Below are 24714 nucleotides of genomic sequence, written 5' to 3' on the forward strand. Positions count from 1 at the left end.
ATCTATCTATCTATCTATCTATCTATCTATCTATCTATCTATCTATCTATCTATCATCTACATGCATACCTTTCTGACTGCACATCTGTTGATATATTGATTTAGGCATTAGGAGATACATGCTGGAGATGCTATTTAATGCTAAGGTCACTGTTGTAAATTAGATTCTGGCACATGGGTTTTCACCAACTTTATTAAAGGAAAAATTCAATTCTTTGCTGAGTCTTATGTGAAGATTGGCAATAAAATTTTCTCCAGTTTTGGCTTGTGGACTGCACTCATTGTATTCATTACTAAAATAGAAAGGAATGCTGAATAAAAAGCATTATTAAACTAAGCAATCTTGGATGGATTGATATGAAGGTCTTTTCCCCAGCAGATTGCTTCTAGTTTTGATTATTAACTCAGAGTTCCTGTTTAATGATGCAAAGAAGAACATTTGGAGCTCTGATACTAAATATTAAGAGTTCTGAACTCCAGTTTCTATCTGCAAAATGATGAGATTAGACTGAATAATCTTCATCCTGTAAAATCTCATGAGTTATAAAGAAACCCGAACTATTGCTTCCTTATCCAATCCCAGGAGGTTTTACTTTTCAGTTTCATCATCATGCACTCGGAGACCCTCAAACTTAATTGTCAGCTTAGCGCTATCTAGTATCACCTCAGGGGAGGGACCCTAAGCCTGTGGGGTTTTCTTTTTTTTTCTAATTCTTTATTAATTACGCTTTATTCACTTTTTATCCCCCCCTGTGGTTCCCTCCCTCCTCCCATCCCAATCCCTCTCTTCCTCCACCCTCTGCATGCATTCCCCTCCCCAAGTCCACTGATAGGGGAGGACTTCTTTTCCTTCCTTCTGATCCTAGTCAATTAGGTCTCATCAGGAGTGGCTACATTGTCTTCTTCTGTGGCCTGGTAATGCTGCTTCCCCCTCAGGGGGAGGTGATCAAAGAGTCAGCCACTGAGTTCATGTCAGAGACAGTCCCTGTTCCTATTACAATGGAACTCACTTGGATACTGAACTGCCATGGGCTACATCTGTGCAGGGGTCTTAGATTATCTCCATGCATGGTCCTTGGTTGGAGTAGCAGTCTCAAGAAAGCTTGTGTGCTAGAACTGTCTGCATTCCCTAGACTGGTTTCCTCAATCGAATAACAAGGATAAAGCAAGCTGAGTACAAGCTATTGTTACTCTCTGTTAGTTGCCTCAAGCTCCCACCACAGTGATAGACTATAACCTCAAACTGTGGACTAAAATAAGCATTTCCTTTACAAGTTGCTCTTGATAGGGTATTTTTATCACAGCAACAGAAAAGTAATTCTGCTACAGAATTTCTGATCATATGTCTCTTGTTGAAGTACCTTCTCCTGCCAATTTTTTTCATGTATTTATTATGTCCAATATATTCCAAACACAGCCAGCCTCTTAAGGTCTTCAAGTACTAGTTTGTGATAACAGAACTATTTAACTGTTACAGCATACCCTCCCAGGTAGGTATCACTCTTCTTTTCAAATCTAATTTAACATCCATGAATGTGTTCAGTTTGATGGGACCATCTGTTTTTTTTTTTCTTTCCCCCTTTTGCCAAAGATACTCTGAGCATTTTGGCAGACTCCCTAAGTATACTCAAGAACTTGTGCCAAGTACAGTTGGAATGCTCCATAAATTTGTACTCCGAAAAACAACTGAAACGAGCACTGATCAATGTAAACTGCTTGCAGATTTGTGGTAAGCCAGGCCACACTGCCTGCTCATCTCAAAGAGAAGGGTCAGGTAGCGTCAATTAAAGTAATTTATTACCTCATCAGGACAGACTACCCAACAAAACTGACCTCAACTCACGTTGTAGTGAAAGTTATGGGATCCTTTCCCCACAAGAAGTATGCCTTAATTTGGGAAAGCATAGTTTCTACCGAAATAGCAGTTATCTAGCTTACACATGAGACCTGGCGCATGTCTATAAACAGATGAGTGGTGCAGGAGAAGACATCTGACTTAGAACGGTTGAAGCTCAGATCTTGTAGGACAAGACTGAATTTAAGATGCTAACAGTATGATGGCTTTGAAGTCACCAACGTATCAGAGAAACTGTGAGGGTTACAGGTTACACAGTTGAACCGTATAGACTAGGATGTGTGAAAAGTGACCAAGCAATTTTGAGAGAAAGAGAAGGGGAAAAAAAAGAAGGGTGAAGGAGATAGTGATGAGTCGTAGAATACTGAAATGAAAATATAATTTTGTTGTCACTTGTGCAACTATTTTTTTGTCAGCTCAATCATATTTCTTAAATTCTGGGTGATCCTAAATGATTTCAAAAGCATTTCCCTCCTTATTTGTATAAGTTAGTTATACAGTTGCAAATTAATATTAATTTATATACACAGAGGAGAAACAGACATAGTATCTTTCCAATCATCATGGGACTTGAGTCCCATGATTGCCAAAAGAAGCTAATAAAAAAAAATCAAATTGGAATTGCTTTCAGGATTGTGTTCAGTGTAGGGTTAATTGTTCAAATGATGACGGTTTTCAAGGTTGGTGTGATTGTGATGGGATTTCTATAATCAGTATAGTTAGGCACATAACATACTTACAACTCTAAACTGGACTTTTGTCATCTCATAGAGAACATTGACATAGAAAATGAATGACCCTGCACAGATGTAGCCCATGGCAGGTCAGTGTCCAAGTGGGTTACCTAGTAATGGGAAGAGGGACTGCCTCTGACATAATCTGATTGGCCTGCTCTTTGATCACCTCCCCCTAAGGGGGGAGCAGCCCTACCAGGCCACAGAAGAGGACAATGCAGCCACTTTTGACAAGAATTGATAGACTAAGTTCAGAAAGGAGAGGAGGACCTCCCCTATCAGTGGACTTGGGGAGGGGCATGCATGCAGAAACGGGAGGGAGGGTGGGATCGGGAGGGGAGGAGGGAGGGGCTTATGGGGGGATACAAAATGAATAAAGTGTAATTAATAAAAAATAAAAAAAAGTTAACAAAAAAGAAAACAAATGACTGTGCCTCAATACTGAACTTCCTTCAGAGTTATTTCAATGCTTATTGTACTTCTCATCTGTTTAACAGAGAGTCCATCACACCATAGGACGAAGCACAAAGGATGTAGTCAGGAACAAGCTTAAAATAAAACTGTAAGTTTGAGTGTCTTTATTCAGTTTGTCCAGACTGTGGTAAAAACATGATGTCCAAAGCAGTAGGTAACCTGTTGATTTCTGTCATCCAAACCCTACTGTATCAGTGACAGAGCCTTTTAAAACTGTATCCCTTGTTTCTCTCATTTGCTCTTATTCTCACTTTCTGTGTATACATACATATACCTATACATCATATAACTATGTGAATACACATTCATACATATGCATATGTGCATTAAGCTTCTTTTGTGATATATCACAAGTGTCTTGACATTAGGATCTAGGAAAAGTTAAATTCAAACTAGATAAGAGTACAGCTTGTACAATATTATCTGAATAAAACTTGATACTGATTTTTAAACCATCAGCAATTCATATGTAGCACATTTAGGAAACCCCTTAATATTGCATACTCTGTTTAAATTTTAGTGAAATAAATGCGCCTTCTAGAAACTCCTTAATATTACATACTCTGCTTAGATTTTAGTGAAATAAATGTGCCTTGTTTTTTACTACCAAGCCCTTTACTGGAACATGGTCTTTTCCTGGTTAAGTAAACACAGGTTCTTATTGACTGAGGTTGTAATGTAATGAAATAATGCCATCCTTTGATCTAGAACTCTGCTTTGGAAATTTGGCTTTAGAAATTCTGAATTATTTACCCTGAGGCTTATTATTTGTTCTGTATGAATCTTATTATATTCATCTCTAGTCGTATAATAAATAAAATTGGACTTGTGAGGTTGCTGAATAAAAGACGAAGGCCTGAGTCATGTCTGTAGGGGGTCATGAACAGTTACAACTGCATTCTTCAGTTGCTTCTACAGGATTCTGTTTGGCCCCTCCACAAAAGTTTCCAGAAATCATTTTTTTCTTAGTGCATTTTTGATGTTTTAGAGCATGGCTCTTTTGGTGCAAAGGAAAGAGGTGTAAATAAAGAGAACTTTGCTTATAGCTGTCACTGTCCATACAAGTTACCCAAAAAAAGCCTCTATTTTCTTCTGGCTAAAAAATTGACCAAACACCTGGCTTACTTTTAATAAACCTTTTTTTTTTTTTTTTTTTTTGCCAACTGGTGGAATCTTCAATTTCTGGTGTGCATGTGACTTTCTGTTGCCACATAGATCTTAATAACGGAGCAAGATAGAAATAGCTTTTCCTCTTCAAGAATAAACCACACAAAATACCATATTTTCACTTCATCACAAAACCCAGAAAGTACAGAATTGTGCCTTTCAGTTCTAAAGGAACGTTTTTCCTACCCTCATTTTTTCTTAGCATAAGAGAAGCAATGTTAAGGAGAAAAATACATTCTACATTGATGAATGAAAATCACCTGTGAATGATGGGTTTGAAAATATATTGCATTTGTTCTGTGAAAAAGTCTCCAGACAGAAAATAAATTTGCCTGATATCAAGGCTTTCAATTATTATCAAATAAACCATTTGAGTCATGTCTTTCACTATTAAAGTAAAGGAGGGCACTGGTGTCCCATTTGTTGTGATTCATAGTGAGTTGAGCAGATTCATGATGGCTGGGTTTATTCAAATTTATCTCTGTGCATTCAAAAACAATTTTGAATACAAATTTCCTATTTCTTATTATACAAATCAGTACAAGCATGCTACTGTAATTCTGAAAGTCTGTATGTGGGTTACCTTTACTGGTTTCTTGGCAGTCAGCCTTGATTGTGCTTCCTTAGAGTTTATGCGGTAAGTGCTACAGTGATACCTGGTGAGCATTCCACAGCGCTTGAGTTACATTTCTCTGCTTGTAATATATTCCTATTTTGCCTTTTGTATTTGAAAGCAGAATATCTGAAGAACTGCTCGCCAGTAAAAATATAATTATTTACCTACTTGTTTAAAAAATAAACCAATGGTTTTAAGGTAACCATGAGCACATATTAGGAATGAGTTTGTACAGTATGTATAACGTGCGACACATAGAACATCGTTAATATTTATACTTTTAAAAATCAGTTTAAGCCTCTGAGTTTTTGGCAGCATTGTGGCTGAACCCAGGGCCATCTGCATATCAGGCAAGTACTCCATTGCCAAGTACATCCCTTTAACTAGTAGCCATCATGTATCAGATCTTATATCATGAAAACTAACTAGATTCCATAACTGCAACTAATGTGTCTAATCATGATTTAAATATCCACATTTCTTCTTTCTAAATCTTAATAACTTACTGTCTTTCTTCAACTTTTCCTCCAAAAAAATCACCTTTATTTTCAATGTTATAAAGAAAGAACTGTATGACATAACACCAGCAATTGACTTATTTACCGTAGGCTATTAATAATTTTTATTATAATTCTATGTGGAGATATAAAATTAAAAAAATATTGGAAGGGCAACATTATTATCATTGGAGCTTTTCAAACACTTGTTTCTGTAGCTGTTTTCCCTTATAACCCATTTCATTGAAGTGTGGGGAATTTGAAAAACATCAACAATACCATAGAAAAATATATATTGGTTATCAGGCAGAGACCATCCATATAGGCATTTTTTTTCTCAAAAGTTATTAATTTCAATGGGAAGCACAAGAATAGGATAAGTTATTCCCTCTACTACACAGCTATAATGTGCATAGTAGTCACCATATGGGAGACGGATGGGGTAGCTCACATTCTTCATTGCCTTGCTTCTTAGCTTTTACAGGTCTTAAGTTATCACTTAAGTTATCATTGATCACTTAAAGGACCTCAGAACCATCACAACAGTAGACCATCTTCTTGGGCTGGAGAGATGCCTGGGCTATTACCAGTCTTTGCTGTTCAATCATAAGGACCTAAGTTCAGGTCCCAGTACCCATGCAACAATATTCACACATACAAATAAAAAACATTAAGAAATGAAGAACCCCATATTCTTGTGTTTATTTTTTTTCAAGATCAGTACTAACATGTATTTATCATTTAATTATTTTATTCTTTGACAATTTTATACATGTGCATACTAAGTTTAGGGATTTTACACACCTCATTACCTCTTTCATCTATTAAATTTCTTCCTCCTCTCCTACTAAATTTCTTCCCCAGCCCCAAAATCACTCCCCTATTTGATATTTTCTTTTTTTTTTTTTACTTTATTTTTAATCACCTGAGTTTAATTGTGTTTGCTTGCATGAGTAGTGTTTTTTCTGTGACGTGGGCAGTTTATCAGTCCTACACCACTGAAGAAAATGACTGCAACACCTTTAACTATTCACAGTCTTTCAGTTAGGGATGGGCCCTCTTGAGCTCTTCTACGCATGATGAAATGGTGATAGGGCCAGTGTTGTGTGCGTCTTCTGCAGTTATCTGTGGCTGCAGTAAGTTCGTAGACGTGATGGCTGAGTCATATTCAAGAGGCTCTGTTTCACAGCACTCTAGTGCTTACTTTCTTTCAGCGACTCCCTCAACAGTGTCAGCATCATCTTTCTGCCACACATAGATCCCTTAACGTGTCCTGTTAGCACTTCCTGCTATGTTACAGTTCATGCTGCTGTTGTTTAATACATTGGACTTTATAGCCCAGAATCATAAACTCTACCTTCATAAGATAATAGGATCAGATTGCAGGCAAAGTCTTTAGCAAGAGATTTAAATGGAGATATATGAAGCATTCATTCTGCATGGGAATGTTGAGTGGGTTCCATTCTATATTAATGTTGTGGGCCAAAAGTAAAGGGAGAAAGGTTAATGTTATGTTAACTTATGTTCTCCTAACTAGAAAACATCATCTTCTAATCAGCAATTCAAATACAAAGAGACAGATCTAGATAAAGCAGCCTATTGACAGAATGGTTAATGATAGAAAGTATATACTGTAAAAGCAGAACGTCCTCGGCATTTAGAGGCAGACACATTCAAGGACCTAGAGACACTGGCTAGGTCTTATGCTCTGTATCTTGCTGAGAACCCTCTCAAGAGTAAGGACTTGGTTGGCTGAGACAGATGCAATTCAGAGAGACCAGATCAAGAGTATAGTACCCTTTAAGAGAAAGACACTTCAGACCTTCAAAATGTCATTTGAAATTTACACTTGTGGCTTTCCTTTGAATTCATGTTTACTTTTCAGTAATATTATACATGTGTCCTTGATGTTGACTTTAAAAAAATGTTTATATTACATGTGCTGGTTAATCTTTCTCAACTCAACACAACCTAGATTTACTCAGAAAGCAGGAATTTCAATTAAGAATTGACCTCCAGGCATGTCTGTGGGGCATCATCTTGATCTGTGAATGATGTGGGAGGCCCACTCCACTGTGGGTCTTCCCTTTCTTGCAGATAAGAAAGCTAACAGGGCTGGAGAGACGGCTCAGTAGTTAAGAGCATTTGTTCTTTCAGAAACCCTGGGTCTAGTTGCCAGCATCCACATGGTGCTTCAAGACTATCTATAACTCTAGTTCTAGGCAATCCAATGCTTTCTTCTGACTTCCAGAGGCAGCAGGGCCTCACATGGCACACATACATGTATGTAGGCAAAACACTCATGCAAATAAATCAATCTAAAATTTATTTTTCAAAAACTAATGGAGCAAGAGCTTGATAGCCAGCCAGGAAACAGCCTTCCTCCATGATTTAGCATCAGTTCCTGCTTTGCCTTTGCTTGACAATTGACTGTAACCTGTACTGTACAATAAGCCCTTTCCTCTCCTGAGTTGATTTTGACCACAGTATTTCTCACAACAGAATTAAGTTGGCACATCACATCTGTCTATCTATCTATCTATCTATCTATCTATCTATCTATCTATCTATCTATCTATCTATCGTGCATATGTATGTACATATGTATGTGTGCATGGATGTGGGGACACACATACCAAAGCACACGTCTGCAGGGTCAGAGGACAACTCAAAGGAGTTGTTTCTCTCCATCTGTCATGTGAGTCCTGGAAAGCTAACTCGGGTCCTTACACTTGATGACAAGTGCCTTTACCTTCAAGCCATCTCACGGATCCATTCAATTTCATCTCTTTGTTTGTCAAATTATGCTTTAAAAAACTTTCTTGGTAAATTTAAATTGAACTCGGTCCAGTAATTGAACTGGGAAGGACTGAGTGGTGCTGTACAACACTCTTCTCTACTACAATCTGCCACCACCTTCAGGAGATCATCTGTGCACACTTGCAAGAATTCCCTGACGTGGTCTCTGGCAGTTGGCATTGTCTTCTAGAAGGAAGAGTTGGGGAATGTCATTGCACTCTCACCTGACATTTTGGTACAATTTTACTCTCATTGTATGTTGCCTAGGAGGTCTTAGAAAGAGGTTAAAGTATAGGGACCTTAGGCCTTGGACGTTTGAGATAGAGTCTACTTGTGAAGCTGCTGGGAAGCTATCATCCAGGCTGATGAAAGAGTTTTCACTGCGGCTGCCTAAGAGTCACCTTTACTCCTACTCCTAATGTATGTAAGCCTGAGAAATTCATTGCCTCGCCAGGGTGAGCTGTGGTGGGACCTTAGCAGAAAAACGACAGCCTTGCTTAAAACCCACCCCTGCCCCCAAGGAGAAAAATCTGGCAATGATGTGTCACTTGGTGATATCCAAGAACCTGGGCAGAAAGGCTTTGATTCAAGTGTCAAGCTTCCAGCCACAGGCACCTATGAGATCTGGAATAGGTGCCTCCTCAGCACAAGCCTTAAGGTGGTTCATGTCTTATGTTGCAGAGGTGGCAGCTTTGCTAGATAAGTTTTCAAGATATGTTTGTATTACTTCATACGTATGTGTAAGCACTTTCATGTGCGTATGTGTGTCACATGTTTTTAGGTCCTCACAGAGGCCAGAAGCTTCTGGAGATGAGTGACAGGTGAATGTGAACTGCTGAATGTGGGTACACTGTCCAGAACCCAGGTCCTCTTCCAGAGCAGCAAGTTCTTTTAGCCATTGAGCCATCTTTCCTGTTCTCATTTGTGTGTGTGACCACAAAAGGCAAATTTGTGTTATTTCATTGGCATCACAGTAAACACACATACAAGATGTGTCTACATCTCCAGTCACTAGAAACATTTGCTCTTCCTCTCCATTTACATTCCTCTTAAGGAGAAAAAAAATTCCGCCGGATAAAGCAACACTGTTTGTCAATTGCTTTCATAATTTGGATTCAGTCCAGAAAACCCAGGAGGCAGTTAAACTCCACCACAGTTAATCTGAGAACTATCCAGCCCATGTGGCTATCCCCCCTCACTGCTGATCTTTTCATGTATTCTTTATAAGGAAGGAATCCACTGAACTTTAATTAATATGAAAAATTCAGGTTTTCATCTGATTTAAATGTGACTGACATCACGCTGCTTCTAAAAGAGGAACAAAGTACAACCATGGGGGCGAAAATAAGACTCAAACCTGGTGCCTGCCATCGTTTTATGTTCCTGCTGCCAACATCGCTAGCATTTCCAGGAGGCACAAGAGAAACATATCTTCCCTACATCTTGATGTCAGTATTTATAAGCTTGGTCACCCTTGAAATATGTCTATGTGCTGGAATGGACAAAATCAGCTAGCTCTCTGCCAATAAACTGGCAACCTTTAATCACAAATGCTTCAGGTAGAAATGAGCAGAGTGACGTAGTTCTTATGGGCTTGTGGTCAAAAATTTCATGTGGTTAAGAGGAAGAAAATACACATGCCTGTGTACACTGTGCTGTGCATCTGCCACATGTTCACCCATTTCTCATTTTCATGAACCATGATGTCAGGTGTAAATGTGTTCTTAGAAGCCAAGTAGGACAGACTACCTTCCTGTCAGCCACGGCCTTCCTGTCAGCCATTGCCATTCTGTCTCTACACATCAGGTTTCTCCCCCATTTGCATACCTGTCTTATACATATGAGCATGTGTGCCATGATGCTGGGACGGCGCCTTGCACAAGATCAATAGTGGTTCTACATATTGCGTCTTCCACAGAAATAGAATACAGTCCCAGCGATGCAGGAAAGTCCAACAAGTGACTAGAAAAGAAGATTAGCACATTTCATGTCAATATCTTGGCCATTCCACTTCCAATAGTTGTAGTTGTCAATTAAAAATTATATGATCTCTGTCACCCTAACATTAAGATTGGTGAAGGTGGCCCTCACTCTCACTAGATTTTTTAGGATCAAATGATTTTTTGGACAAGAAACAAAAGCCCTTCATCTTCTCCAGTAGCCTCAGATGAAAGCGGCAAAGAGAATCATATACAAGTCCCGAAGAACCATGGGGAAGGCCTGCGAAGGCAGCTGTGTAAGGAATGACATGGGAGATGGCTTATACACTAACACTACATTGTAGTTACTATATTGAATTGAAAAAGTTTAACTTTTCCTGGAGAGATGTGAACAAGTATTAGTTCATATGAGACAGGACCCCAAACAATAGACCAATGGAAGAATTCTGCCAAATGTCAACTCAGCAAACTGACAAGTTTATTGAGGTTCCTGGCAGCGCATGAGCGAGGGGCTACTTAGAGTAGTTTGCATGATCCAGCGTGGATCACCACCTCATGGAAGCTGCATCACGACTCCATGACTTTCGCTTACTTCCTATGTACTCCAGAAATCTTCCAAGGCTACTTTTGCACCAGGGATGGATGGGACTGCAGGTGAGGAACCAGACATGTTTTCCTCTTTCGTTTTCTAGAGAGTATCAATGGCTCCATATGATTAGCATAGACTCGGCTTGGCTGTCACTTCATTGTTCTGCTCCGTTAGCTGAATGACTACTTCATGCATGCAGCAGCATGCTTCCACTGTCAACTCTCCAGTGCTTTCTCTGCCATGATGGAGTAAAGCTAAAGCCAACGTTTTCTCCCTAAACAGCTTCTGTCAGGTATTTGGGCATGGCCACGCCATTGAGGGCGGCTGTAACAGCCACATATTCTGCCAACCGACTTAGGATGCATTGTCACATAGGCTGGGGATTTTGCTCAGTGGTAGCGGGCTTGCCTAACATGCCTATCATGCACAACGTTCTGGGGTTAATCCCCAACACAGCATACACTTGGCATGACAGCGCATGCCTGTAATCTGAGTACTGGGATGGTAGAGGCACAGGAATCCGAATGTAAAGGCCAGTTTTTGGCTGCCTAGCAGGTCTGAGAGTGGTGTGAGGTACAAGAGACCCTGCCTCAAAAAATAAAAGGGGTATTTTCATATTGAATTACTGCAAACCCCTCAAAAACAGAGGTGGCTGTTCCCATTCTACAGATGAACACAACTTAGGTTTAAGAGTTAAGTAATGTTGAAGTTCATGCCAATACTAAATGTTAGTGACTGATAGTTATTGATTCAAATGCAGGCCATCTCCCCCTAAATACTATTTTCTTTTCTCTTCCTCTGCTTTGCCTTTGCTGTCTTAACCACATAGAGCTGTAGCGCAGAAGAGCCATCAAGATGGGGTGCTCCCACTCAAGAGTAAACCCCTGCCGACAGCCATTGAAAACCCTTAGTCTCCTGAGACAACTTCCACTCCCTCTTCTGTGATCCAGGAGTGGTCGGTCCTCCTATGTTCCCCAACACCTGTGTGATGCTAAGGCCACCCCACGCACCCATCCCCCCACCCCCCACCCCACTCCACCGCACCTCGACCCACCCCTCTCACTCCACCCCACCCAACCCCACCCCCACATATTCACAACTCTGATATTCTCCCTTCCCAGCCATATTCTGACAGTGCTGTTCACACTTTCCATGTGAGCGTTCTATTCTTTTCCTGGGCTACCTCATTAACATATTTAACACTTTAGAATAAGGAAATGCGAAGGAAGCCTGATCTAAATCTTTAAGATGTGCTAATAATAATTTTTCAGGCAAATCTCATTATTTCTCCATGCTTTCAGAAAAGTCCCACTATAAAGTAATTATAATATGTGCCAGTGGCTGGTCCAGCACTCTAGAGTCTCAGACAAAGGCTGGGGCCTGTTCAGAGAAACCAGCAGCTTGAAGGAGGACAAAAGGCCCAGGAAAAGGAGTGTCGACAGTGCCTGGCACACATTGTGTTTTTATCATTTCACTCTGAGTCATTTACCTTCACTCTGACCTTAAAAAACACTAAAAAAAAAGTAGAACTTTTATAGCCAACAGGATCAGAAGGTGAAAAGTTTCCAAGAACAGTAATGTAAGATGAAGTAGAAATTCAAGGACATCGATAAGGCATGCCTCCACATAGGTCAGAAAGTATAGAGTTTAAGGGGGGAATTGTTCCTTAACTCTTATTGCACAAATACAGGCCTAAGGGAGGTTAGGTTCTTGAAAAGACTTCACTGGATTGCTGTGAAAATTTAAAACTTATATTCAATAGGCCCAAATTTACTTTGTATTCTAGTAGCCAAAGGTCTCCATTAATTTCATGCAAAACAATTCAAAAACTAAAAGAATGATTTTGCATGCATTTCTTTTAAAATTTGGCTCATGTGTTTACTGTGTGTATGCCCGTTTGCTGTGGGAGAGTACATAGGCTTAAAGTGTAACTTCTAGTCTTGTTTCTTAAGTGCTGTCCAACTCCACACCCTCATTTATGACGGGGTCTCTCACGGGTATGAAACTAGACAATCAGGCTGTCTGGCCAGGAAGTCCCACGAAATGGAGTTTGTCTCCATTTCTACACTATGAAAAAGTCATGCATGGATTTATTTTTTCTTTCCTTTTCTTTCTTTCTTCCTTCCTTCCTTCCTTCCTTCCTTCCTTCCTTCCTTCCTTCCTTCCCTCCTTCCTTCCTTCCTTCCTTCCTTCCTTTCTTTCTTTCTTTCTTCCTTCCTTCCTTCCTTCCTTCCTTTCTCTCTCTCTCTCTCTCTCTCTCTCTCTCTCTTTCTTTCCTTTGACATGACTGTGGGATCACAGGTAGGTTATTGTATTCACAAGGCAGGAACTTTACAGTTGAGCTTTCCCTCTAGTTCCTCCATTTCTTTAGATGGAATTTTTTCTGATGCTTGCCTACCTCCAAATTCTAAAAAAAAAGAACTAAAACTATTTTTAAGAGAATAGCAAATGAGGTGTGCATCTTTTCAAGGCTTATAGTGTTTTAGGCTTCAATAAGCAATGCTGTGTCAATAGAAAAGGAGCAACTGTTTGTGTCTGACAACTCTACTAAACTGCCCATTCTTTAAAGTGCACAACCAGGCCTTTCTGTGATTTGTAGCCTCCTCCAAATATTCCTATCAGTTACTAATATATCAGAGGAGTCCATGACATTCTTTCCAAGCTGGTACCATGGATTCATGTACTGTAGTAACAAATACTTGTAAATTGCTGGTTAGCTTAAAACTGTTCTGATTTGCACATACACTCCCTGTTCTATTTGAAGGTCATCAGAGTGACTCAGGTAAGTACTTTTCTTGCTCACAGTATGACTTGCCTGAGAAGGATGATTCTAGGATTGAGGGCAGCTCTGCGAATGGCACTGGCACATGCCCCTTGAAAACTTACTTTAGAGCTGTATGTTTTATGAAGGAGTGCCCACTTTCACGTTGTTAACCAAATTATCTATATCTGAACAGAGAGTCATCTATCTGAGGAATGAACCTTATATTTCTAGATCCCCCTCCCAGTTTCTAAGACTCCACTCCAAGAGAGCCCATGACTGATATTTCTCCTCTTCAGTGTTCTCATCTATTTTATTCTGAATTCTGTGGCATACACCTTCCCTTAGCCTTTTGAGCCCCTCATCTCCTTTTCGTATTCTGTAACACCGTGTTGATCTTGACCAACATATTTCTGCATTGAGCTGTTTCAAGAAATCCTAAGTGACCTCAATCTAGATTCTGCCTTTGGATCCAGCACAGTTCTGTCAGACACATCTTAAGTGCCTTGTTCTAAACAATTAAATAGCTGACTCTTTGTATATTTGTAAGAAAGACTTTCTGAAAATTCCCCTTGCCCTCTCCAGATCAAGTTCAAGACCCATCCGTTCTCAGATATACATTTCCTCACTTGAAAGCAAAAGGATTGAGGTTGTTCAGTCCTAAACAACTGGGATTCCTTATTACCCTCAGAAGATGATTCCCAGCACAAGATCCCTGGAGACTGTTAGAATTTGGGGTGTTTTTTGTTTGTTTCTTGGGACTCTAATGACATCTAGGGAAGCTTTCCATGGAATAATCAGATGCAGAGTCTCATGGCTCAGGTAGTAAGGATCCATTGTCAGGAAGCTGGGTTACCCTGTCTCTTCTGGCTTTGGCCTCCTTTTCACACCAACCCAGGTGTTGACATTTTGACATCTAACGCAGATATGACAAGTGACATTTGCTGTCAAGTTCAAATATGACATCTTTCACTGTCTTCTTTATTTTCACTAATCTGACACAAATGACTCACTTTTTAAAGCTCATGCCATTTTATGCAGAACTTTCTCTGTGCATATGACCTTCTGCCTCACGTGCTAATTGTGCTGAGTATTCCAATCTAATTCCCTCTTCCGTGCTGCAAAATCTTCCAAAGACTGGCAAGTGCCTCTCTTCACTCAGGCCCTCCTTCCTACCTCCACCTCACTGACTTTGATCTTGAATAGGAAAATATTCTATGCATGGCTATTAAACCAGCAAACAAAAAAAGTAGTTCTCATAGCTTGTCACTTAATTATTTGTCTGTACATTGATAAAGATAATATAATTTCATAATTACTAACTGTAACTTATAAAATGCACTGACAATAAATACCTAGAATACAACATAAGGTTCATCAGTGTCATAGTAAGTGAGCTGTAGAATTTCATGGACTATGTCTGAGAGTGGCCCATGTTTTTTTAAAAACTATTTTTCATTCATTGACAATTTAATATACGTATAAAATGTGTATTCATCACATCCATCCAACACTACCTCTCTCAGACTCTCCCTAGTGACACTTACTTATCTTGCTATCAACTTTATGTCCTCTTTAAAATATATTATTATAACTACTCTCTTTATTCCTGTTAGTGCTGTGCATATGTGCCTGAGTGTTGAACATTCACTGGGGCATAAGTAATCTACCAGCTGTAATAGGCCTGGCCAAAATAAGTCTGTTCTAAAAAGACACTTGTGTCTCCCCATTTGAATGTCAGACTTGAAAAAGTGACTCACCCCACCCCCCAAATGGGAATTTTCCCAGAAACCTCATGCTGAGAGAAGAAAAACACTCCATTCGGAGCAAAATATGCTCCCAGGAAATAAATTTCACACAATTCTAATAATCTGTTAGGCCATCTTACAGATTGTGCTGGAACCCAGATGATGATGTGTCAATGGTGGTCAGGAACAAACCGTGACAGGTATTGTGTAGATGTACATATCCTTGGCTTTCTAAGCTGTAATTTCACTCTAGACGCTGAAGGAGGACTTAGGGTTTGCCTGGACATTCCCCCTGCCCCTTTTCCTAATTAGCCATTTCAAGTAAATATACTTTTTTGGCTTTCTATTTTTCATTTGGCATTTTGGTTGACTTATTGAGGTGGCTCAACATGATTGAGACCAAAGACTGTGACCCACACATTTAGTCACAGAGTGACCATGTCCCCAGAGCATACATGGTCTCCTTCCCTCAGCTGCCATCAACTATTCAAATTCAGTAACTGTAAATTTTAGGAGACTGTTCTTCATTTTGTTTTTGTTTTTTAATCTCGGAAAAAATATAAACAACATGCTTTCTGCTCCTTAAAGTGATGCTTTCAAGACTGGAAAGGGCTTGCACAATACTTCTCAAAGTCACTCTTTGCTTTTTCTTTCTTGCTATGTATTTAGTACATCAAGGGAAAACATGTCAACACATTCCTTTTTGTTAGATGATGCTAGGATCCCCAGTATAGTCACCTACATTTTGAGTGTCCTGATTATGAGGTGGTAATGCTCCTGGTCTCCTAAGACCAAGATGACTTTGTCACTTATCCTCTGGATGGTTCTGGCCTTCCAGAGACTATTCTGAGCTCTTCTAAATTGGTGCATCCATATGCTTATGACCACACAGAATATCTAGTCCACACTAAGTGGGTGCTTAGATGAATCCAAGCGTCCTACATGGCTTTTAATGGAAGAAAACAGTACCTTCTTTATGACTTATGTGTGCTGTCTCAAATATATTTATTCTTAAGAATGTCTGAAGGAGGACGCTGGGTAAGATGATCAATCTTCACTCAGAAAGCCAAATGAGACCAATATCAGAAGAGGGAGAAAACAGGGAATAGGACAGGAGCCTATCACAGAGGGCCTCTGAAAGACTCTACCCAGCAGGGTATAAAAACATATAAAAACTCTGAGATTCATAGCTAAACTTTTCAGAGTGCATGGAATCTTATGAAAAAAGGGGGAGATAGAAAGACTCCAGGGAACAGGATCTCCACAAGGAGACCAACAGAACCAAAAAATCTGGGCATGGGTTTTTTTTTCTGAGACTGATACTCCAAACAAGGATCATGCATGGAGATAACTTAGAACCCCTGCACAGAAATAGACTGTGGCAGCTCAGTGTCCAAGAGGGTTCCCCAATAATAAGAACAGGGATGGTCCCTGACATGAACTCAATGGCTGGCTCTTTGATCACCTCCACCCGAGGAGAGCAGCCTTACCAGTCCACAGAGGAAGACAATGCAGCCAGTCCTGATGAGACCTGATAGACTAGGGTCAGATGGAAGGGGAGGATGATCTTTCCTATCAGTGGACTGGGAAGGGGCATAGGAGAAGAAGAGAGAGGGAGGGTGGGATTGGGAGGGGATGGGGGAAGGATCTACAGCTGGGATACAAAGTGAATAAACTGTAATTAATAAAAATTAAAAAAATTACAAGTGACTAAAAAAAGTATGTTTCTCATAAAAGCCAACACAATGTCTTAATGTTGTGAATTAATAGGATAAACTTATCAAGTTATGTCTTTAATTGGGAGTTGGGCAGAAAGAGAGGTTAGACGTATTTGGAATGAAATTATCTTGACAGATCACGTACTACCAACTTGACGGCAAGAAAAAAAGTCACTCACAGCTATGAGGTGGTTCTTTCAAAGTAAAGCAAGTCCAGAAAAGAATTGGCATTCTTTAGGACAACACTGTTGTGCTTGTCTTGAAGCTTTAGGCCAGGCTACCATCTGACCTCAAGTGAGTCCATTGGCTTGAGTGAGGTAGACTGGAACCTTGCATTTCCTACCAAAAAACATCGAACACTCTGGGTGGAGTTGAACTAGATGGAAAAAAAAGAGAAAAAAATTTGAACTCTGTAAACAGAGGCCTGAGTGGTTTAAGCAGTCTGGAAGTGATGGAAGGAACTGTAAGAATATTCTTTGATTTCAAGAATGGAGTCTTATCTTAGACTATTTAATTCATTTGACATTTTTTAGATGCTTGTAAATCAATAATGTCTGTACTTCTTATTAAAGATTATACATCTTTCTTACTTTGTTTTGACTGAAGGAGAGCCTAGTGACCACTTAGTAGAAAACTGCATGCCCTTTCACTGGATTTATTTAGTGTTTAGTGAGTAAGACTTAACATCAGGATGTCTTTAGGTAAGGAATGGTAGGTATGTCCTTTCTCTGTCATTTGTGATCTGAGAGGCAGGAAAAGCCACTGCCCATGCTCTCAGTGAGTAGAGAATTTCTAGGTAGAGTCATTGCCATTACCACAGGATCCTGGGACCATTACATAGCTGGGAAGCTGCCAGATGTGGGAAAGTATTGGATGGTTATTTGAGACCAAGATATACACAAGCTGCCTTCCAGCATGGAGGACATCCACCATATTCTTACTTAGGCAAGTGGTTACCTGGGTTAAAGAGAGTTAGTCTCCAAGTGAATCACCATTGTGTGTCAGTAGACAGTAAAATATGCATGAACAGTAAAAAACTGAAGGGAAACATTTCATGAGATTTGTCTGGACCACGATGTTTTCATTTATGATTCCAAAAGTACAAGCTGTAAAAGCAATAACAGACAAATGGGACTGCATCAAACTAAGAGCTTATGCTCATTAAAGAAAACAAGCAACAAAACAGGGAAACAACCTGAAGACCAGGAGACAGTTTTATATGCTGCATATTTTCTAATAGGTTAATTGGGAAAATATATACAGTACTCAGTATCAAGAAACCAGATAACTTGGTTTAAAAGTAAGCAAAAATTTCAATAGATACTCTCAAAATATGACACATAAATCAGCTGTGAGCAGATTAATGAAAAAACTTCTTGCCATTACTAATGGTTGGGGAAATGCAATTAAAGTCAGGGTAACATGTTGTCCTTCTTTTTAGGATGCCTATAATGTTAACTCATGCCAGCAAGCATGTAGAGCAAAGAGAACTCTTACATAATGCTGGTGGCAATGTAAATTAGTGCAGCCATCAAGGAAAACAGTATGAAGACTTCCCAGAACATCAATAATAGAGCTATCAGCAATTCTACTGCTGTGCCTATACACAAAGGAAATGAAATGAGCTTATTGAAAATACATTTGTACTCCCAATGCTCACTGCCACATTATACACAATAGTTAAGATCAGGACTCATCTCAAATGCCCACCAGCAAATCAATGGATAAGGGAAAGGTGGGTGGAATATTTATACAACATAGTGATATTTAAACTTTAAAAAATATTGCTATCTATGATAACATTGGAGAACTTGGAATAAGGTCTGAAGAGAAATGAACCAGGTAAGGAACAGACAAATACTTCAGATAGGCACTCACCTTTGTGCAGTGGCACAAACCTATAATCCTACACTGGTGAGGCCAAAGCAGGGGGATTCTAAAGTTAAAGTCATACTCTACTACATGGCAAGGCCTTGTCTCAAAAAAACCCATAAAACTTCCTGGGCTGATGAGATAGCCCAGAGATGAAGGTGTGTTCCACCATGCCTGACAACCTGAGTTCTATTCCAATGAACTCATCTTGGAGGTTGAGAACTGACTCCCCTAAGTGCCCTGTGACCATACCATGGGCATACTCACAAACACATACACCTGATCTTCCTAAGCTCATTTGTGGACTCTAAAGATGCTAAGCTCATAGAAGCAGTACAGTGGTGAACAGGTCTTGTAGAGTGAGTGGGGGAGGGGTGAAAATCAGAAAGAAGCTGGTCAAAGGCAGATGCCTAAACACAAGTCTCACTTGAAAAGGGATAAGAGACCTTTTTTTTTCTGGAATATGTGTGACAATGACCTAGGAATACAGATGCAGGTTTCCCAAATTCTATGTTCCAATGAGGTACCTATTTCATGAACTGTATATAGTAACAGAAAAGAACCATAAATCAAGACATTTTTCTTTTCTTTAATTTTTATTATTTTTTATTTTTTAATTAATTTATTTTTTTATTAATTACCGTTTCTACACTTTGTATCCCAGCTCCCTTCTTCATCCCCTCCAAATTCCACTCTCTCTCCATTATCTTGTCCCAGACCCCTTCCCAAGTACACTGAGGTCCTCCTCCCTTTCCCTCTGACTCTAGCTTCTCAGGTCTCATCAGGACCGATTGCATTGTCTTCCTCTGTAGCCTGGTGTGGCTGTTCCCCCTTCAGGGGGAGTTGATCAAAGAGACAGCCACTGAGTTTATGACAGAGACGGTCCCTGTTCCCATCACTAGGGAACCCTCTTGGACACTGAGCTGCCATGGGCTACATCTGTGCAGGGGTTCTATGTTATCTCTATGCATGGTCCTTGGTTGGAGTGTCAGTTACAGAAAAGATCCCTTGTGTCCAGAGTTTTTGGTTCTGTTGCTCTCCTTGTGGAGTTCCTGTCCCTTCTAGGTCTTTCTATCTCCCACTTTTTAAATAAGATTCCCTACACTCTGCCCAAAGTTTCATTATGAGTCTCAGCATCTGCTTTGATACACTGCTGTGTGGAGTCTTTCATAGGCCCTCTGGGGTAGGCTCCTGTCCTGTTCCCTGTTTTCTCTCTCTTCAGATGTCCTTCCCATTTGTCTTTCTAAGTGAGGATTGATCATCTTACCTAGGGTCCTCCTTGTTTAGCTTCTTTAGGTGTACAGATTTTAGTATGTTTATCCTATATTATATGTCTAATATCTACTTATAAGTGAGTATATACCATGTGTGTCTTTCTGCTTCTGGGATACCTCACTCAGGATGATCTTTCTAGTTTCCATGATTTGCATGCAAATTTCATGATTTCCTTGTTTTTAATTGCTGAGTAGTATTCCATTGTGTAAATGTACCACAGTTTAAGGGTTTATCTATCTTGTTGAATTTCTCAAAGAACCAGCTCTTGGTTTCAATGATTCTTTGAATTGTTTTCTTTGTTTCTAATTCATTGATTTCAGCTCCAAGTTTGATTATTTCCAATTGTCTACTCCTAGTGTGTATGTCTGCTTCTTGTTTTTCTAGGGCTTTTAGGGGTACCATTAAGTTGCTTGTATGAGATGTCTCAAACTTCTTTCTTCTTTTCATTTCTTTCCTGACCAAACTGTCATTGAGTAGAGAGTTGTTTAAGTTCCATGTGTACGTAGGCTTTTTGTTATTTCTGTTGCTGTTGAGGTCTAGTTTTAGGCCATGTTGTTCTGATAGGATTCAAAGGATTATTTCAATCTTTTTATACCTGTTGAGGCTTTCTTTGTGCCCGACTCTATAGTCAATTTTTGAGAAGGTTCCATGAGGTGCTGAAAAAATGGTATACTCTTTTGAGTTTGGGTGAAAAGTTCCATAGACATCTATTAGGTCCATTTGATTTAGAACCTCTGTAAGTATCCTTATTTCCCTATTTAGCTTCTGTTCAGATGATCTGTCCCTTAGTGAGAGTGGAGTGTTGAAGTATCCCACTATTAAGGCGTTAGGACTGATGTGTGATTTAAGCTTTAATTATGTTTCATTTACAAATGCAGGTGTTCTTGTGTTTGGGGCATAGATGTTCAGGATTGTGATGTCTACCTGGCGGATTTTTCCTTTGATGAGAATGAAGTGTCCTTCCTCATTTTTTAAATTAACTTTGGCTGAAATTCTATTTTATTAGATATTAAGATACCTAACCCAGCTCTTAGATATTAAGATACCTAACCCAGCTCTTTTTCTGGGTCCATTTGCTTGAAAAACATTTTTCCAGGCCTTTACACTGAGGTAGTGTTTATCTTTGTTGCAGAGGTGTGTTTCTTGGGTGAAGCAGAATGTTGGATCCTGTTTCTGCAACTGTTCTGTTAGTCTGTGTCTTTTTATTGGAGAGTCCATTGATGTTGATGGATAATAGTGACCAATGACTGTTAGTTCCTTTTATTGTGGAGTTGGTGGTGCAGTGTATTTGTGTGTTTGTTTTCTTTTAATTCGTTGATCTGAAGCTATCTATGTCCTGTGTTTTCTTGGGGGTAGTTTATTTCATTGGATTGGAGTTTTCTCTTTAGTATCTTCTGTAGAGCTGGGTTGCTATGCAGATGTTGTTTAAGTTTAGTTTTGCCATGGAATATTTTGTTTTCTCCATCTAGGTCGATTGAAAGTTTTGCTTGGTATAGTAGTTTGGGTTGGCATCTGTGTTCTCTAAGAGTCTGCACGACATCTGCCCAGGCCCTTCTTGCTTTCATACTTTTTGTTGAGAAGTCTGGTATGATTCTGATAGGCTACCTTTATATGTTACTTGACTTTTTTTCCTTTGCTGCTTTTAATATTTTTTCTTTGTTCTATAGATTTAGTGTTTTGACAGCTATGTGATGTGAGGAGTTTCTTTTCTGGTCTAGTCTATTTTGTGATCTGTAGGCCATTTGTGTGTTTATGGACATCTCTTTAAGTTGGGAAAATTTTCTTCTATGATTTTCTTGAAAATATTTTCTGCACCTTGGAGCCTGTAATCTTGTTTTTCATCTATTCCTGTCATTCTTTTTTTTTTTTCTTAAAAGATTTATTTATTATTTACACAGTATTCTGCCTGCATGTGTGCCTGCAGGCCAGAAGAGGGCACCAGATCACATTATAGGTGGTTATGAGCACCATGTGGTTGCTGGGAATTGAACTCAGGGACCTTGGGAAAAACAGCCAGTGCTCTTATCCTCTGAGCCATCTCTCCAGCATCCCTGTTATTTTTAGATTTCTTCTCTTCATAGTGTCCTTGATTTCCTGGATGTTTTGTGTTTGGAACTTTTCTGATTTTGCTTTTACTTTGAGAGATATATTATTTTCTGCAATTGTATTTTCAGTGCCTGAGATTCTGTCTCCCATCTCTTATATCATGTTGGTGATGCTTACTTTTGTGGTTCCTGATCTTTTCTCTAAGTTCTTCAGCTCCAGAGTTTTCTCTGTTTGTGTTTTCTTTATTGATTCTGATTCTGTTTTCATGTCTTGCACCATTTCCTTCATCTGTTTGAATGTGGATCTTTGTCTTTCCATGATGGCCTCTATTTTGTTTGTTTGTTTGTTTGTTTCCTGTCTATATGCTGCTACTTGTGCCTTTACATGTGCCTCTATTTGTTTGGTTGTATTTGCCAGAATTTCTTTAAGAGCTTTGTTTGTTTCCTCTTTATGTGCCTGTAATAACTGGATAAGCACAGATTTGAGATCCTGTGTTTCCGATGAATTAGCATATCCACTGATTTTGGGGGTTTCTGGTGAAGCCATGATGTCCTGACTTTGCTAAGCCAACCTCTAGCCTTTTCTGCTTATCAGTAACTTTTGCTATTGTTCTTGGACTCTGTACTTCAGACTGGATCTTTCTGTCTCTGGCATCTGGACTATTCTTCAGGAAGATGAGAGAGTTCCACTGGTTTGAGAGTGGTTGCTGGTGTTTCAGCTGTAGCTAAGGCGCATGTTCACAAGCCCAAGAGTGTGTTTGGAAGTGTGCCTTGAAGGACATGTTGCTGGAGCAAGTAGATGCCTGGAAGGGAGGAGCTTAAGCACAGGAGGGGGTGCTGGTGCTTTTCGTGGGCACAATGAGCGTGCACAGGTGCCCTGAATACCTCAGTTACCTACAGGCCTGTGAAACTGTCCTCCTGGTATTCACTGTCTGTGCTCCAGGAATTATTTGCCTGGACTGCACAGTAGACCCACAGAAAAAGGCGCTTCAATGTTGTGACCGCTGTCCCAAGGATCCCCAAGTTGCCCACAGTAGGGGTGTGGGTGGGAGGAATCTGATGTCTGGCTGCTAGTGTAGAAGGACTCTGGATCTGGGGTTCTTCATCCACTCACTTAAAGGCACATTCACTGGCTCACAGGCCTAATAGGAAAACACAGGAGATCCTCCTGTTCTTTACTCTCAGAAGTGGGCCTGCAGGGGCAAATGAGAGTGTAGGAGCTCCATCTGTTCAGTGGTGTCTACTGTTTGGCTGCAGACCAGGGAGACCCATACTTGGGGCAGCTGCCCCTGATGTCTCAGTCACTGAGCAGGGCGGATCCTGCTTGGTGCTGCCACCTGTGCCTTCACAGTCACCGAGCATGGAGGCTTGTGTTTGGGCAACCACTATGCCTCCACTGAGCAGGGAAGCCCATTCTTTGGGGAGCCATCACTGTAGGCCGCTTCTGCCAAGTAAGGATGGCAGCACTTGGAGCAAAGGGTAGTGAAGGGTGGTTAAATATTTGCCGCTCTCAGTCCCCATAGACATCCATGGGTGACATGGATCCAAACTGTTCTAGCTCATGGGTTGTCCCCTCTAACCCAGGAAGCCTCAATGTCAATGTTCTGGCTTCAGCTGCCCCTCCACTGACCAATTTTGGAGTTTCGGATCCTGTGCCCCTCAGATACTGTGCACATTGGGTGCTGCCATCTTTGACTCCCCCCTCAAGAACTTTTCAAACCTGTAGATGGGTACAATACGTAGACAAATTATAGAAAAATGGGGAGATGCTTTTATGTGTCTTGGATGCTCTCTGACATTATTTTTAGTTCTTTGGTCAGTAAAAAACTGGGGTTTTTATTAAGCTAATTCATTTCCAAAAGTGTTTATTTCTTAGTCGCTGGAGGTGTTCATCTTGACACAGAGGTGGACAAGGAATGGCTATTGAGCTAAAGACATCTAAAAAAATACTACAGTTAGTCTCTGGACCTGCAACATTCCACTTTCTTTGTACACACCACTGAAGTTATAATTCATCAATCATCTTTTACTGGCACAGTTTCTTTCCTGGAATTCTCATTGTGAGGCAGCATTAGGAGACAGAAGGCAGAGAGAGACCAGAGCCTGGTCATCAACAGGCAGGACTGTTTATTAGTGCACTTGGTGAAGAGCAGCCTCTCTCTTCTGAGGAAGGGAGAGGTCTGCCAGGGGAACAAGCTGCCTGAGACCCTTTAAATAGTGCAGAGTGAGGCGCTTGGGAGTGAGGAGATTGTTGTAGCCTTAGGGGACTTCCTGTGTTTCTGCCCTATCTTCGTCCTGAAATTGTTTGCCCTAAGTGAGACTGACCTTCTTGGGAGACAGGCTGTCTCAGTATACATTCCTTTCTGTGCTGACCAATAACAACTGAGTAAGGTCATCTGTATATTCCCATTCACATGGGAATCGTGCTTTACAACCTAGGCACTCTTTCAGTTTACACACACACACACACACACACACACACACACACACACACACACCATTTAAAAGAAATAATTTTAGGTAATCTAATGTGCAATAATTAGTAACATACTGTATTCCATTCCTTCAGGACACTTGTCCTATCCATGTTGGCTATCCTGATCAAGTTCTTCCTCAGAGCAGAA

This window comes from Psammomys obesus, unplaced genomic scaffold (assembly GCF_907164565.1).
Source record: "Psammomys obesus unplaced genomic scaffold, mPsaObe1.curated_primary_1811, whole genome shotgun sequence".
Taxonomy (NCBI): Eukaryota; Metazoa; Chordata; class Mammalia; order Rodentia; family Muridae; genus Psammomys; species Psammomys obesus.